This window comes from Cyanistes caeruleus, chromosome 5 (genome assembly GCF_971803275.1).
Source record: "Cyanistes caeruleus chromosome 5, bCyaCae1.hap1.1, whole genome shotgun sequence".
NCBI lineage: Eukaryota > Metazoa > Chordata > Aves > Passeriformes > Paridae > Cyanistes > Cyanistes caeruleus.
In genome coordinates, this window is record NC_141705.1 from 37,393,081 (window position 1) to 37,405,053 (window position 11,973).

At 37.8% G+C, this 11,973-nt stretch overlaps 1 long non-coding RNA gene across 6 annotated transcripts in view; it reads right to left on the minus strand.

The window, feature by feature from the left end:
* LOC111927909 (uncharacterized) overlaps positions 1-11,973 on the minus strand; it is a 351,859-nt gene that overhangs the window by 331,423 nt on the left and 8,463 nt on the right. For 3 of the 6 annotated variants that reach the window (XR_015287187.1, XR_015287186.1, XR_015287185.1), the window contains exons 3-4: positions 10,464-10,536; positions 8,917-8,971 (exon numbers count right to left, since the gene is read on the minus strand). This is a non-coding gene — a long non-coding RNA (uncharacterized LOC111927909). The remainder of the gene's footprint in view (positions 1-8,916; positions 8,972-10,463; positions 10,537-11,973) is intronic. The other 3 variants (XR_015287183.1, XR_015287188.1, XR_015287184.1) reach the window with 1 other exon arrangement.

Below are 11,973 nucleotides of genomic sequence, written 5' to 3' on the forward strand. Positions count from 1 at the left end.
AGGCTTTTATAGGATCTGTGCCGGTGGTCTAGCTGGCTCCAAAGGCCAGTCAATAAAACTTTGCACAAGCACAAACTTCCCATTAACCTTAACTTTTAGAATGCAGGTGGGTTAATGAATGGTGCCTGCTCCCACTGCTACCAGAAGAATTTGTAGGTTTGCAGTAGTTAATAGGATCTTCTCTCCATCTCCATTTGAAAAGCACAGATTTGCTATTGAATATAAGTGAGACAGAAAATATATTTTCAGTATAGTACTGCGTTAAATGTAAATTACTTCTCTTAAGAAGGAAATACATGGTGATCAGATTTCAGTGTCTGACTGAAGATGATATTGGCCCACATAGAATGGGAGCAATTAACGTAAGTATATGAAAGTTAAGTGAAAAACTGATGCATATGGTAAGGACCAAGACACCATTGGACTGCTGCCTACCATGATGTTAGGGTACTACTTTATACCAGAAGAGATGTCCAGTGAAACAAGGACAAACCCACAAAGCAATGTTATTATCTAATTATGAACATTCTCCTGAGATCAGGCCAACCATGGTTCGCACTTTTGCTTGTAGTCAGTCCCATATTATATGGAGGGAAAATAATAAACCTTTGTGAATGGAGAAACTGAGCTTGAGCATAATAAACTTAAGGCAACATATCACAGATAAGAGAAATGGAGTACCATTAAAATAATTCTTACACTCAAACACTATTAAAAGATAATGCTTTAAGGCTCTAGGTGATCCCACATAAATATTTGGAAAGATTATGGATTCCAAGAGAAAAAGTACTCTGTTTTCAATAACACAAAGCCATGCAAGTACAATAATTTTCCTAAATACCAGTATTGAGAAAACAAGGAGTAGATGTCATGTGAATCTGATGGTGATGAAGACAGATGCACAGACACATGGCTGGGGACTCCTAAAGGCTCAGACTCTGGGTAATACACCAACAATTCCAACATGGAAGTCTGCCCCCATCATTCTCTGTACCCACATATTCATACTGATAGATACATACAGAGAGAAAAGGATCTATTAGCTGTCTCCTTGGTCTCTACCAAAAGATGATTTTGCCTATTTTTTTTTCCCCTAAACAACTTACAGTATTTTAAATAAAACAAATGGAATTGGAAAAAATTACATCTGTACTTCAGAAAGGTATTGAAAAGATAAGCATACAATTCCAAGGAACACAATTACTTTCAGCAGTGGCTTGATCTGCATGGAATATTACTTGGGCATGATGAAGGAAATGAGCACAAGAAATGCAACGTAGGTAAGAAATGGCCTCAACAGAACATAGTGATATGTACTGAAAGTAGAACTACTCATTTGAGTGGCAAGTCTTAAAGGAGATCTTTAAGGATCCATTTGAGTATGAGTCTTTTCTTAATATTTTCACTGATGACCTGGACACAAAAAAATACGTGTATTAATTACTGTTTGCTGATGTAAAACTATAAAGCAGCAACAGTCTTGGCTGAGGACCAGAACATCAAACACAAAGATCTCTATGACCTTGAGGACTGAAGCAATAGAAACTGGATTAAATTTTAATACTGCAAAACACAGTGTTATGCACTTGAAGGCTATGAAATACAGGCAACTGGAGGCAGTATAGAAATAGGATGGCCATCATAGGATACCCAAGACACCCATTTGATACAGCTTTGAAAAAGACAGCTGAAATCATATGATGCTTTTGGAAGACTATTTCCATCAAAGAAAAGAAAGTATAAATGCTATTGTATAAAGCACTTTTGGTGTTGCAGCAGAAATGCAGTCTATACTTCTAAACATCAATGTTAAAAAAGATACAAACTGGATCAGGTGCAGAGAATTCTTTAAAGGAATAGATAGCTTCTCTGTCTTCCAACGGAAAACTTAGAAACACTGACATACTTACACCGGGAAAAATAAAAGTAAGCCAATTATGATACCACATATGCATTGGACTTGCAGGGCAAGATTTTAACACTAGTAGGGCTACAGGGGTGGCTCCTGTGAGAGACTGCCAGAAGCTTTCTCATGTCCCACAGAGCCAAGACAGCCAATTCCAAGACAGACAGGCCACTAGCCAAGGCCAAGCCCATCAGCAAAGGTGGTAGCGCATCTGGGATAACAGATTTAAAAAGGAAAGAAAACAAATCTGCAGAAAAAGAAGCAGCCAGAGAGAGCAACAGCTCTGCAGACACCAAGGTCACTGAGAAGGAGGGGATGGAGATGTTCCAGACACCAGAGCTGAGGTTTCTCTGCAACCAGTGATGAAGAGCATTATTGAGGCAGCTGAGCCTCTAAAACCCATGGAGGTCCATGGTGGAGCAACAATCCACTTGCAAGGCCATGGAAAACCCCGCATCTGAGCAAGGGGATTCCCAGAGGAGGCTGTAGTCCCTTGGGAAGCAGGCTTCTGTCAGGACCTGTGGACCCATGGAGAGAAGAGGACACACTGAAGCAGTTTTGCTGGGAGGACTTTTAACCCCGTGGGGGACCCACGCTGGAACAGTCTGCTTCTGAAGGACTGCACCCTGTGGAAAACATTCATGTTGGAGAAGTTAATGAAGAACTGCAGTCCATGGGAAGAACTCACACTGGAGATGATCAAGGAGGGCCTTCTTCTAGGAGGGATCTCACAGCAGAGGAGGTAAATAATATGAGTAGTAACCACACTCCTCACTCCTTGTCCCCCTGCACTGTTTTGGGGGAAGTAAAGAAAATGGGGAGTGAAAGTGAGCCCAAGAAGATAGGGGGGTTTGGGAGAGGTGTTTCAAGACTTAGTACAAGTTTTCATTATTCTACTCTGATTTTTTTGGCAGTAAATTAATTTCCCCAAGTCAAGTCTCCTGTTTTGTCTTTGACATTAATTGGCGATTGATCTCTCCCTGCCCTCATCTTGACCCCTGAGCTTTTCATTATATTTTCTCTCCCTGTCCAGCTGATGAGAGGAGTGCTAGAGCACCTTGGTGGGCACCTGGCATCCAGAGTCAACCCAACACAACATCAGATAGCAGAGAACAGGCAAGGAGAGATCGATCCAGGCTAAAGAATCCTGGCAAAAAGGCAACTGGATTCATAATTGCCACAAATACTTAGGCCAGAATTAGGAAGAGGATCCTCGTTTAAAAAGCAAAATGCATTTTTGTAAGAGCCTTCCAACAAAAGTAGTGAGCACTAGAACTATCACTCACTTCAAAATGCATCTTAAGCTGTCCATAAAAGGGACTCTAATATGTTTTATGATATGATTTCTGAAAACTGAGGAGGCTAAACCTAGTGACATAGAGATCATTTCAGTCCTCTTCCTATTTTCTTATGACTATTCAACAATTAATTCACACATATGCACATGCTGCACCTTACAGAAGAGATTATGGACTATGCTTGGCATCACAGTTGGTGTAGCCATGAAAGAAATACTTGTGTTGTTCCTACAGCTTCACTTGACTGACCAACTAAGTGAGGTAAAGGGGTACCTCGCTGCAGTTGACATTTAAAATTCGTTTCTTCCCCCCACCCAGAAGTCTCAGCCTATTTCATCACCTTATTGAATGACCACACATACATTTAATCACCCTTTTCTATAGCTTGGTGACAAAAAACAAAATTACAGAAACACTTTGAAATAAATAAGTACATTTTGTGTGAAGACAAACTCCTTCTACCTCTGCAATTAGCTCACTGAACAGAAAGGCAGACAACATTAAAAATGCTATCCCAACAGTAACAATTCATAATAACAAAATGAAATTACTGTCTTTGTAAATTCAAAGGTCATTTGTAAGGTTTCACCAGCAACTTTTACAATCTTTACTGATGAAAATAATTCAGTCTTTTCAAAATCAAGAAATAAGGAATGAAAAGGCAAATTAAATTAGTCTAATTTCCATGTATTTCCAGAATATTCTTTACAAATAAAATTATTTCAGTTTAACGTTTTTTCTGAAAAAAGAAAAATCAGATACTTGAGGAACATGCTTTCTTACAGATTATCTGTTACAGATGCAGAATACATTTTTTATTAATCTAAATCTGTTCTGGCCTTTATGTTTCTGCATGTATCATGGGATCTGAGAGCATCTGTTATTCCCTGGGTACAAATGCATGTGCCTGGGTCCACACCAGCACAAGCATTACTCATTTTGTGTGTATTATTTCCAAGGAGGAAGACATTTAAAGGAATGGTCTGGAGGACAATCACAGAATATTTCTCTCTTGGCACCAAAAACCTAAATGTGCTTAACCTGGCCTTCCAATTCAGGGACTATTTCCTAATCATGGGAAACTTATTAGAATTAATGCTTGCAAACTGTGGATTACTATACTGCTACTTCTAACACAGAAATATAAATTTTCTGTCATATGTATTACTGCATAAATATATATATATATGATTAATATATTGTTTCTCTGGCCAGAGTAAATGTACAATGATAATACAAGGTAATGGTAAAATAATTTTATTGATAATTTTATTGATATTTTTATTTTATTTATAATTTTATCTTTTATTTAAGATCAATAAAATTCTGGAAGTGAATTCAGAGAACTTTTGCATGACTGCCTTAGTATTGCTATATAAAAGGAACACAAATAATTTGTGTCACAGTAAAGAGATGATAAGCACACAAGTCTGAAAAGCATCACTTCCCAAGACATACCAATAAGCCAACTATCTAGAATTGGTGGGTTCTAAGAGATACTAACACTATGAGAGCCTAAAAAAAGAAATGTTTTAGCAAAAATATAGACAAGAGTTGCTCAGACCTCGGATTCAGGTTGAGAAACCAAGTACCTATGGAATGCCAATTACATTGTGAGCCATCATATAGCAGAAAGAAATGATGAGAGTAGCAACAGTATGTTACCAACAGATTCCAAAAAACACAATTTCATAGGCTGCTTTCAGATGACTGAATATAGATGGGCAAAGGTCATTCATAACAGGGATCCAAAGGCACTTGCACTGATCAAATAATTTATTTCATATACTGGCAGCTACAGAATCTGATTTTCAGACAGAAAGGGACATTATCATATGGATCTTGACACTGTAAATGTAATCAAGGGATTGAAAGGAAAATGGGAATATAAGAAGCTCTAGAACAAATGAAGTTAAAAGTGCAATTTTACCTACTGTTATTGTAACAACACATATTTTCATCAGACTTTTAACCTTGCATAAGGTTTATTTCCCAGCTGGTATGCACTAAGTGTCTTGCAACATCACAGTCCATGGGAAAAGGACCTGACTGCTCAATATACAAGACAACCAAGCGAGATGATTTTTACTATGACTGCAGTCAACATTTATTTCTGCAATTCAAAAGTGGTAAGGACTAGCACAAAATAGAAACAGCAGAAGTATCTATTTCCTCCCACTACTCTACTCTTGGGGAAGTATTTAGCTTAATAATTTATGAATATTCATCGTTTCCTTAGATATTGACTAAAGCGCAGGATATCCATGTCTAAGATAACCAAAGTGTCAAAGCCTAAGGCTACATTGTTAGTAATTTCCACTGGCAATACTGAATTCAGGGACCACCATAAAGTTACTGCTGCAGAAAGAATCAATTTTTAGTACAGCTTTTTTCAGATATTGACAGTGACAGAATCTTTCAACTGTACATCATAATTCAGAGCTGCTCTAGTAGTATGAATATAATTTAGCAAAAGCTAGCCTCTGTGAGATGAATACCATATTTCAAATATGACACCATATCATATTTTAAAACTGAACACAGTCACAGCTTTCCTACTGATAGGGGTTTCAACAAACATGAAGTAAGCTGTATCACTTCTTGAGACATGTTTATTTAGCATCAACTCCCACAGAATACTCTTGCAGTGCTTCCTGATTCCTGTATCTAGCTCCATGAGTCAAAGGGACATATTTTTCTAGAGTTGTGGTCACCAGAAACTAAGACAGAAATTGTTGGAGAGCCTGAGTAAAATTTGAATTTATGCAAATTCTATTCAGTTACCACATGCCAGTAGAGAGCCATGTGAATTTTCACAAACACAATCAAGTTTTGCATGACACAAGTAAACAAAAGAGATTTCCTCTACACAAATACTAATGGAAGACACAAATACATAAATCTTTTGGACAAACAGACAATCAATTATGAGTTTTTTTTATATTACCAGCCCATGGTAAGTTTTTCTTGAAAACACTGTAAAGATAACATAGGTAAGATAAAATCTTGATCTCTATAGGACAACAGATGATTTCCTGCAATAAACTGACAGGCTACAGTCTAGGACTTACCACTGTGAAAAACATTTTAAGCAGTTCTTTCTTATCACCCAAATCATTCTGACCCAGTTAATGCAGAAGTGTCACAATTGCAATGCTTAAAATGTAAACTCAAACTACATGTTTTCTTCATTCTCTTCCAACACTCAGAAACATGTTAATTCTTTCCCAGTTTGTAAATAGATATGAAATTGTCTCAGGCCAACATTGTACATGGTACTTTTTTGGAAAACAAATCATAAGTATATCCCTTATATTTTTTTTAATTATTGAAGGTGAAAAATACCATAATGAATACAGATAGAACAACATTCCAAAAGGACAGAGCCTCCCGAAGACATGCAAACCAATGCAGGATTTGTGGTAGAAATAGCAGAAGAGGTTTCCACAGTAGTGATTCAGTCATTATATGACTGTGAACTGCTATTCTGCTCACATTAGTGAATTATGCTGCCGTTAGAATCATTCAGTGGCTGGATCTGTCTTGGGGGTCATTTATTTCATGGCTGGGCTATTACCACAATTTATATAGCAGACATACCTGCTTTTACCTCATTCAGATAAGAAAGCAGGCTTTAAACAGTTTTGTAACCTGAAACAATCATCCATTCTAGCACCTAAACCTTTCATGTGCAGAACTAAATACTGTACTGAACTGCTATTTTTAATGCTCTGATGAGAGTAATAAGACACCACCTCACAAACTCTAACTGGTTTGTCCTCTAAGGGGCATGTACTTGAGTAAGGATAGAAAAACCAGATTCTAAATTGATCCTGAGTTAAGGCTAAACAGCAGGAATCAAATCCATTTGTAGGTGAAGTCAAGACTTAGATTTTCATCTGATTATGTAAATATCATGGGGTCTTACAGATGCTTTAGACACCCTCTTAGACTACTTGTTCTCTTCAGAGATACAAACACATTTGTATGCAGACCAATTTTCTCAAAAGAGGAACAACTTGGCTATGTTTATGGTTGCAGAGTTACCTTACACTCAACCATCATAGAGATTGCTTCATGAATCTTTTACTCTGCAGAAAATTACTTGGGGAAGTAAACACAACCTCTCTCCTCACTCTTCCTCAGCACCTGTGCAAAAAAGACCTTCCACTCCATTATTTTCTGTTCATACATGATTTTTTTTTCCCGTTCAGTAAATATCTGTTTGAAGGAATATTATTTAGGGAGTCTTACAGAGTACCAGCCTCTTGACTGGATCCACTGATTTGCCTCATGCATGTAGATATTTGACCAAAATTGCGTAAGCTTTAGCTCTGAAGACCAAATAGCAAAGTCCCTTCTTTTGGCAGCCCTATATATTTTTAGAATTTTTGCTTTCAGAGGAAGGACATATTTAACAGGGGGCACATAAAGGAGCTACAGTTCCTGCTCGACCCCATTTGCTCTGCACAGATTGATGTGCTCTCCATGACATATTACAGAGGATGTGTTGTGCTGTTCAATAGCACCCTTATTCACATCCTGAATGCATCCAGTCCGGCTGTATAGCAGTACTGTGTGAACAGATTGCTTTCATGACAGTTTTGAAACTCAGAGGGAGCCAGTTTGAATTGCAATTTTATTTTTAACCATCCTACAAGGGATGTCTACAATCTAAGACACAACTGTCTCCAACATGATGCCAGTGTAAATAAGTGGACGCTTCTGAATGGTTACCTTATATAGCTTTAAAGGGCAAGCCATGATCCTGGAGACATTCAGAGTCCTAGTGCCCAGTTTGAAAAAAAAAACATGCCTTTTTTTAAGTTCCCATCTTCTTTGTGTTGTAGTAACTACATAAAAACGTGATGAATTCAAGAAACTGCTCCAAAAACTATATGGAAGTATTCGCATTCAGCTTAATTCTGGATTCCTGGATAACCAGAGTAGTATGACTCAGAGGACTGGATAAGCTTCCCAATCATCTGTTTCACAAAAGTACTTCAAGTACTTTTTAAACATTTTCAACTACAATTGTGTGATTATTTTAGCCCTTTGCACTTGCACTGTGAAATGCTCAAATTAAACAAGACCAATTAAGCACATTCTTTTTGTACAGGATGATACTTATCTCAAGTGGTGTAATTGGCACTTTGGTTATGTGTACACTGTGTAATGCAGTGCAATACAGAGATATGCAGCCTAACAGGAAAGAACACAATCACGGTAATTACAACAAGAGTGCAGACAATGTGGAAGGGAGGAGAACTTCGGGCAAAATTAACTTCCGGAACAAAACCTTCTTTAGCATCCACACTTGGACTCCTCTAAACAGCTTTAGAATATTTTTACTAGTGAATAAATCAAAGTGGCATGCAGTAATTGTCTTTGATAGATAAGAAAAAAATGTCTGTATTTCATTACTGGGTCCTACTACAGCAGATTCATTTTAATCAACCATTTCCAGTCTCCTTTACTAGGCAGAAACCCACACCTTCCAGAATAAATGGCCACCTGATTACACAGTCTCTATGGCCTTATAGCTCTGTCCCGGTAGTTATTATCCTATCAAGGATCCCATAACAACTTTCTTTGGTCACAAAATGGCCACCAAGTAAAGCCATTCACTTAAATGAACACATTTTGGTTCAAAGCAAGATGCAATGAACTTTCACGCTCCATCTTATTCTATCTATGTTGAAGGATACTCACAAGGGACTCCCAACTTCTTTAGCCACATGTTGTATTCTCCACTGGATTAAGGCTCCTACAAAGTGAAATCCACTTTTCACTTGGGGAAAAGTTCAGTGAAATCGAAAGATGTTGTCAGGACAGAATAGGAAAGATGAAATAAATGGAAATAAGATCACGTGCACCAACTACATGTATGCAAGAAGGGCCAGACACCATGTAATTTATCTCCTTTTTTGAAAAAGCACATGGACTCATTCAGCAGCTATGCTGCATCCTGCTAGAGGTAATATCATACAGGTGAAAAGAAAACAGCATCCTGGAGAAGAATTTCTGAGAAATGCAAGGAGTTAGAAACGAGCTACAAATTGCTTAGGTAATAAGGAACCAAATTATTACACTAATTAATCTTGTGATTATAGACTGATTTAAGAATTTCTGATAAGTATTACTATTAGTCAGCAATGCAGCCATATACAGTATTTCATTTTCTTTAGAAAAGATGAAACTCTAAGAGGTTAATGCTCTTTCTAATTTATGGAAATTTAACTGCTTGCCTCTTGTTACTTTTAGTAGTCATGTGGTTTAATCCCTTTCCTCATTTTAAAGAAACAAAAATAGAGAATTTTTTAATAATTCAATTCTTAATATCTCTCATGACAAAACTCCCCATTTTGTTGACATCTTGGGTTTTGTCTCATACTACAAAAAACACTCAGTTACCCATATCAGGTTATACTAAGATGATGAGTGTGCCATCCCCTGTAGGATGATGACAATGGTCCTTTGTGCTTTATATCTGTTCCCAGGTGTATGTAAACACCATAATAACTATGTAATAATCCTGCCTTCTTCAAATTATGTTTCTGCTGGCTCATTTGATTTATTCTAGATTTTTAAATATTTTCCCCCAAAAATTTTCATTTTACATAGAATGTTAACTTAAATGTTGCAAAGATACTTTTTTTTGTGGGGGAGTAAAAAGGAGGAAAAATATATCAGCCATATCACAAAGCAAAGCTAATATTAGTGGTGTGAATATGAGAGAAGACGGTGGCAATGTTAAACAATAGTTTGTTACAAAGTATAAATCAAAATTTATATAATTTTATTATGACTCTAGCAGATGGTCACTTCTCACATAATTGATGGAGCATGGAGCCTGTTTTGCATTGGAGTCCCTGCCTACTCTATGGGATGCTCTATTGAGGGCACCCTCAGAAAACCTGCTTGTGACACCAAGCTGTGTGCTGCAGTTGACAGGCTGGAGGGAAGGGATGCTATCCAGAAGGACCTTGGACAGTCTTGAAAGGTGGACCTGTGAGAGCCCCACAAAGTTCAACAAGGCCAACTGCAAGGTCCTGCACCTGGGCTGGGACAATTCAAAGCACAAGTACCGGCTAGGCAAGAATGGATTGAGAGGAGTCCTGAGGAAAAGAATTTGGGAGTGTTTGTCAATGAGGAGTTTGACATGACCTTATAACATGTGCTTGCAGTCCAGAAAGCCAATCACATTGTGGGCTTCATCAAAAGCAGAGTGGCCAACAGGTCAAGGAAGGTGACTCTACCTGTTTTGTTCTTCTGAAATGCCATCTGGAGTGCTGCATCCAGCTCTGGGGTCCTCAGCATAAGGACATGGACCTGCAGGAGCAAGTGCAAAGGAAGTCCATGAAGGTAAGAGGGCAGGAGTACCTTTCCAATGAAGACAGGTTGAGAGAGTTGGGGTTGTTCAGGTTAGAAAACAGAAGGCTCCAGGGAGGCCTGAGAACAGCCTTCTAGTACTTAAAAAGGGCCTAGAAGAGAGACAGAGAGGGACCTTTTACATGGGCATGTTGATGGGACAAGAGGGAAAGGCTCCAAATGGACAGAAAGTAGGTTTACATTTGGTATTAGGAAGCAATTCTTTACTGTGAGGGTGATGATCACTGGCACAAGCTGCCTAGAAATGCTGTGGATGCCCCATACCTAGAAGTGTTCAAGGCCAGGTTAGATGAGTCACCTGGCCTTATGGAAGGTGCTCTGCCCCTCCCTGGCAGGGGGACTGGAACTAGGTGATCTTGAAGGTCCTTCCAATGCAAACCATTCTGTGATTCTATGAAAAAAATACTATTGACCTTTTCTTTAAGAATACTTAGACACCAATACTTTTCTACAGGGTTTCTGAGATGTTATTCCACAATTATATATAACCAAGGTGTTTGACAAAGATTGTAGCCTATTTCATTCAATAGTTTAATGCCAGGTCAGCTAAAAGCCACAGGACTTTGCACAACTGAACAATGGGTCTTGCTAGTACCTTCTAAAAGTACAGGTGCCAACATTCTTTCTTAAACAATTAAAATAATTACTGATCACAACGCTCACATACAGTGAAGTATATAATACAATGTCTTTAAATATGTTACAATTAACTATTGTAACTCAATGCATTTTTCTGGGAAGTCTTATGACATTGTGTAGACTTGAACATACACGACTGACAACAGAAACTGAGAACCTAATAGATACCAATTTGAAAAAATCAGTAGTGCTTAAATGGTATATTTAGGTGTTTAAGTGGGTAGGTGACACTCTGAAGACACTGAGAGTTTAAAATTTTGCATTAAAAAGGAGTGGGTTTTAGAGCATTTTAGTAACATCCAAGAGCTTTTTTCTTTACTATTAATGCACCATGGTCCAATTATAGTGAAAGCACAATTAGCAGTAATTCAACAAGAGTTTTCACAAACCCTTCTTAAAACACACATCCCATTTGCTGGTCCTCATTTCTCCCTTTTTCCTTAATAAGCTCCCTCCAGTTACACAGAATTATTTGACTGATAGAATTAATGTAAGAAGTTTTGCTATCCATTTAACCCAGCCTTGTCACTGTAACAAAACAAAACCAAAGAGTTTAACTCCCATAGAAATGAATGCATTTTCTGTGTGATTAGGTCCCTGCCTAGCTTCCTCCTTTTCTTTTTCAGATGAACTTTTACACCTGTTACCTCTTTTGATAGGCAACAAATGGGAAAAAAAGTAAGTTTTTAAAAAAATTGAATTAAGGGAATAGGTAAGAAATCACACAGGTGAAAAGCA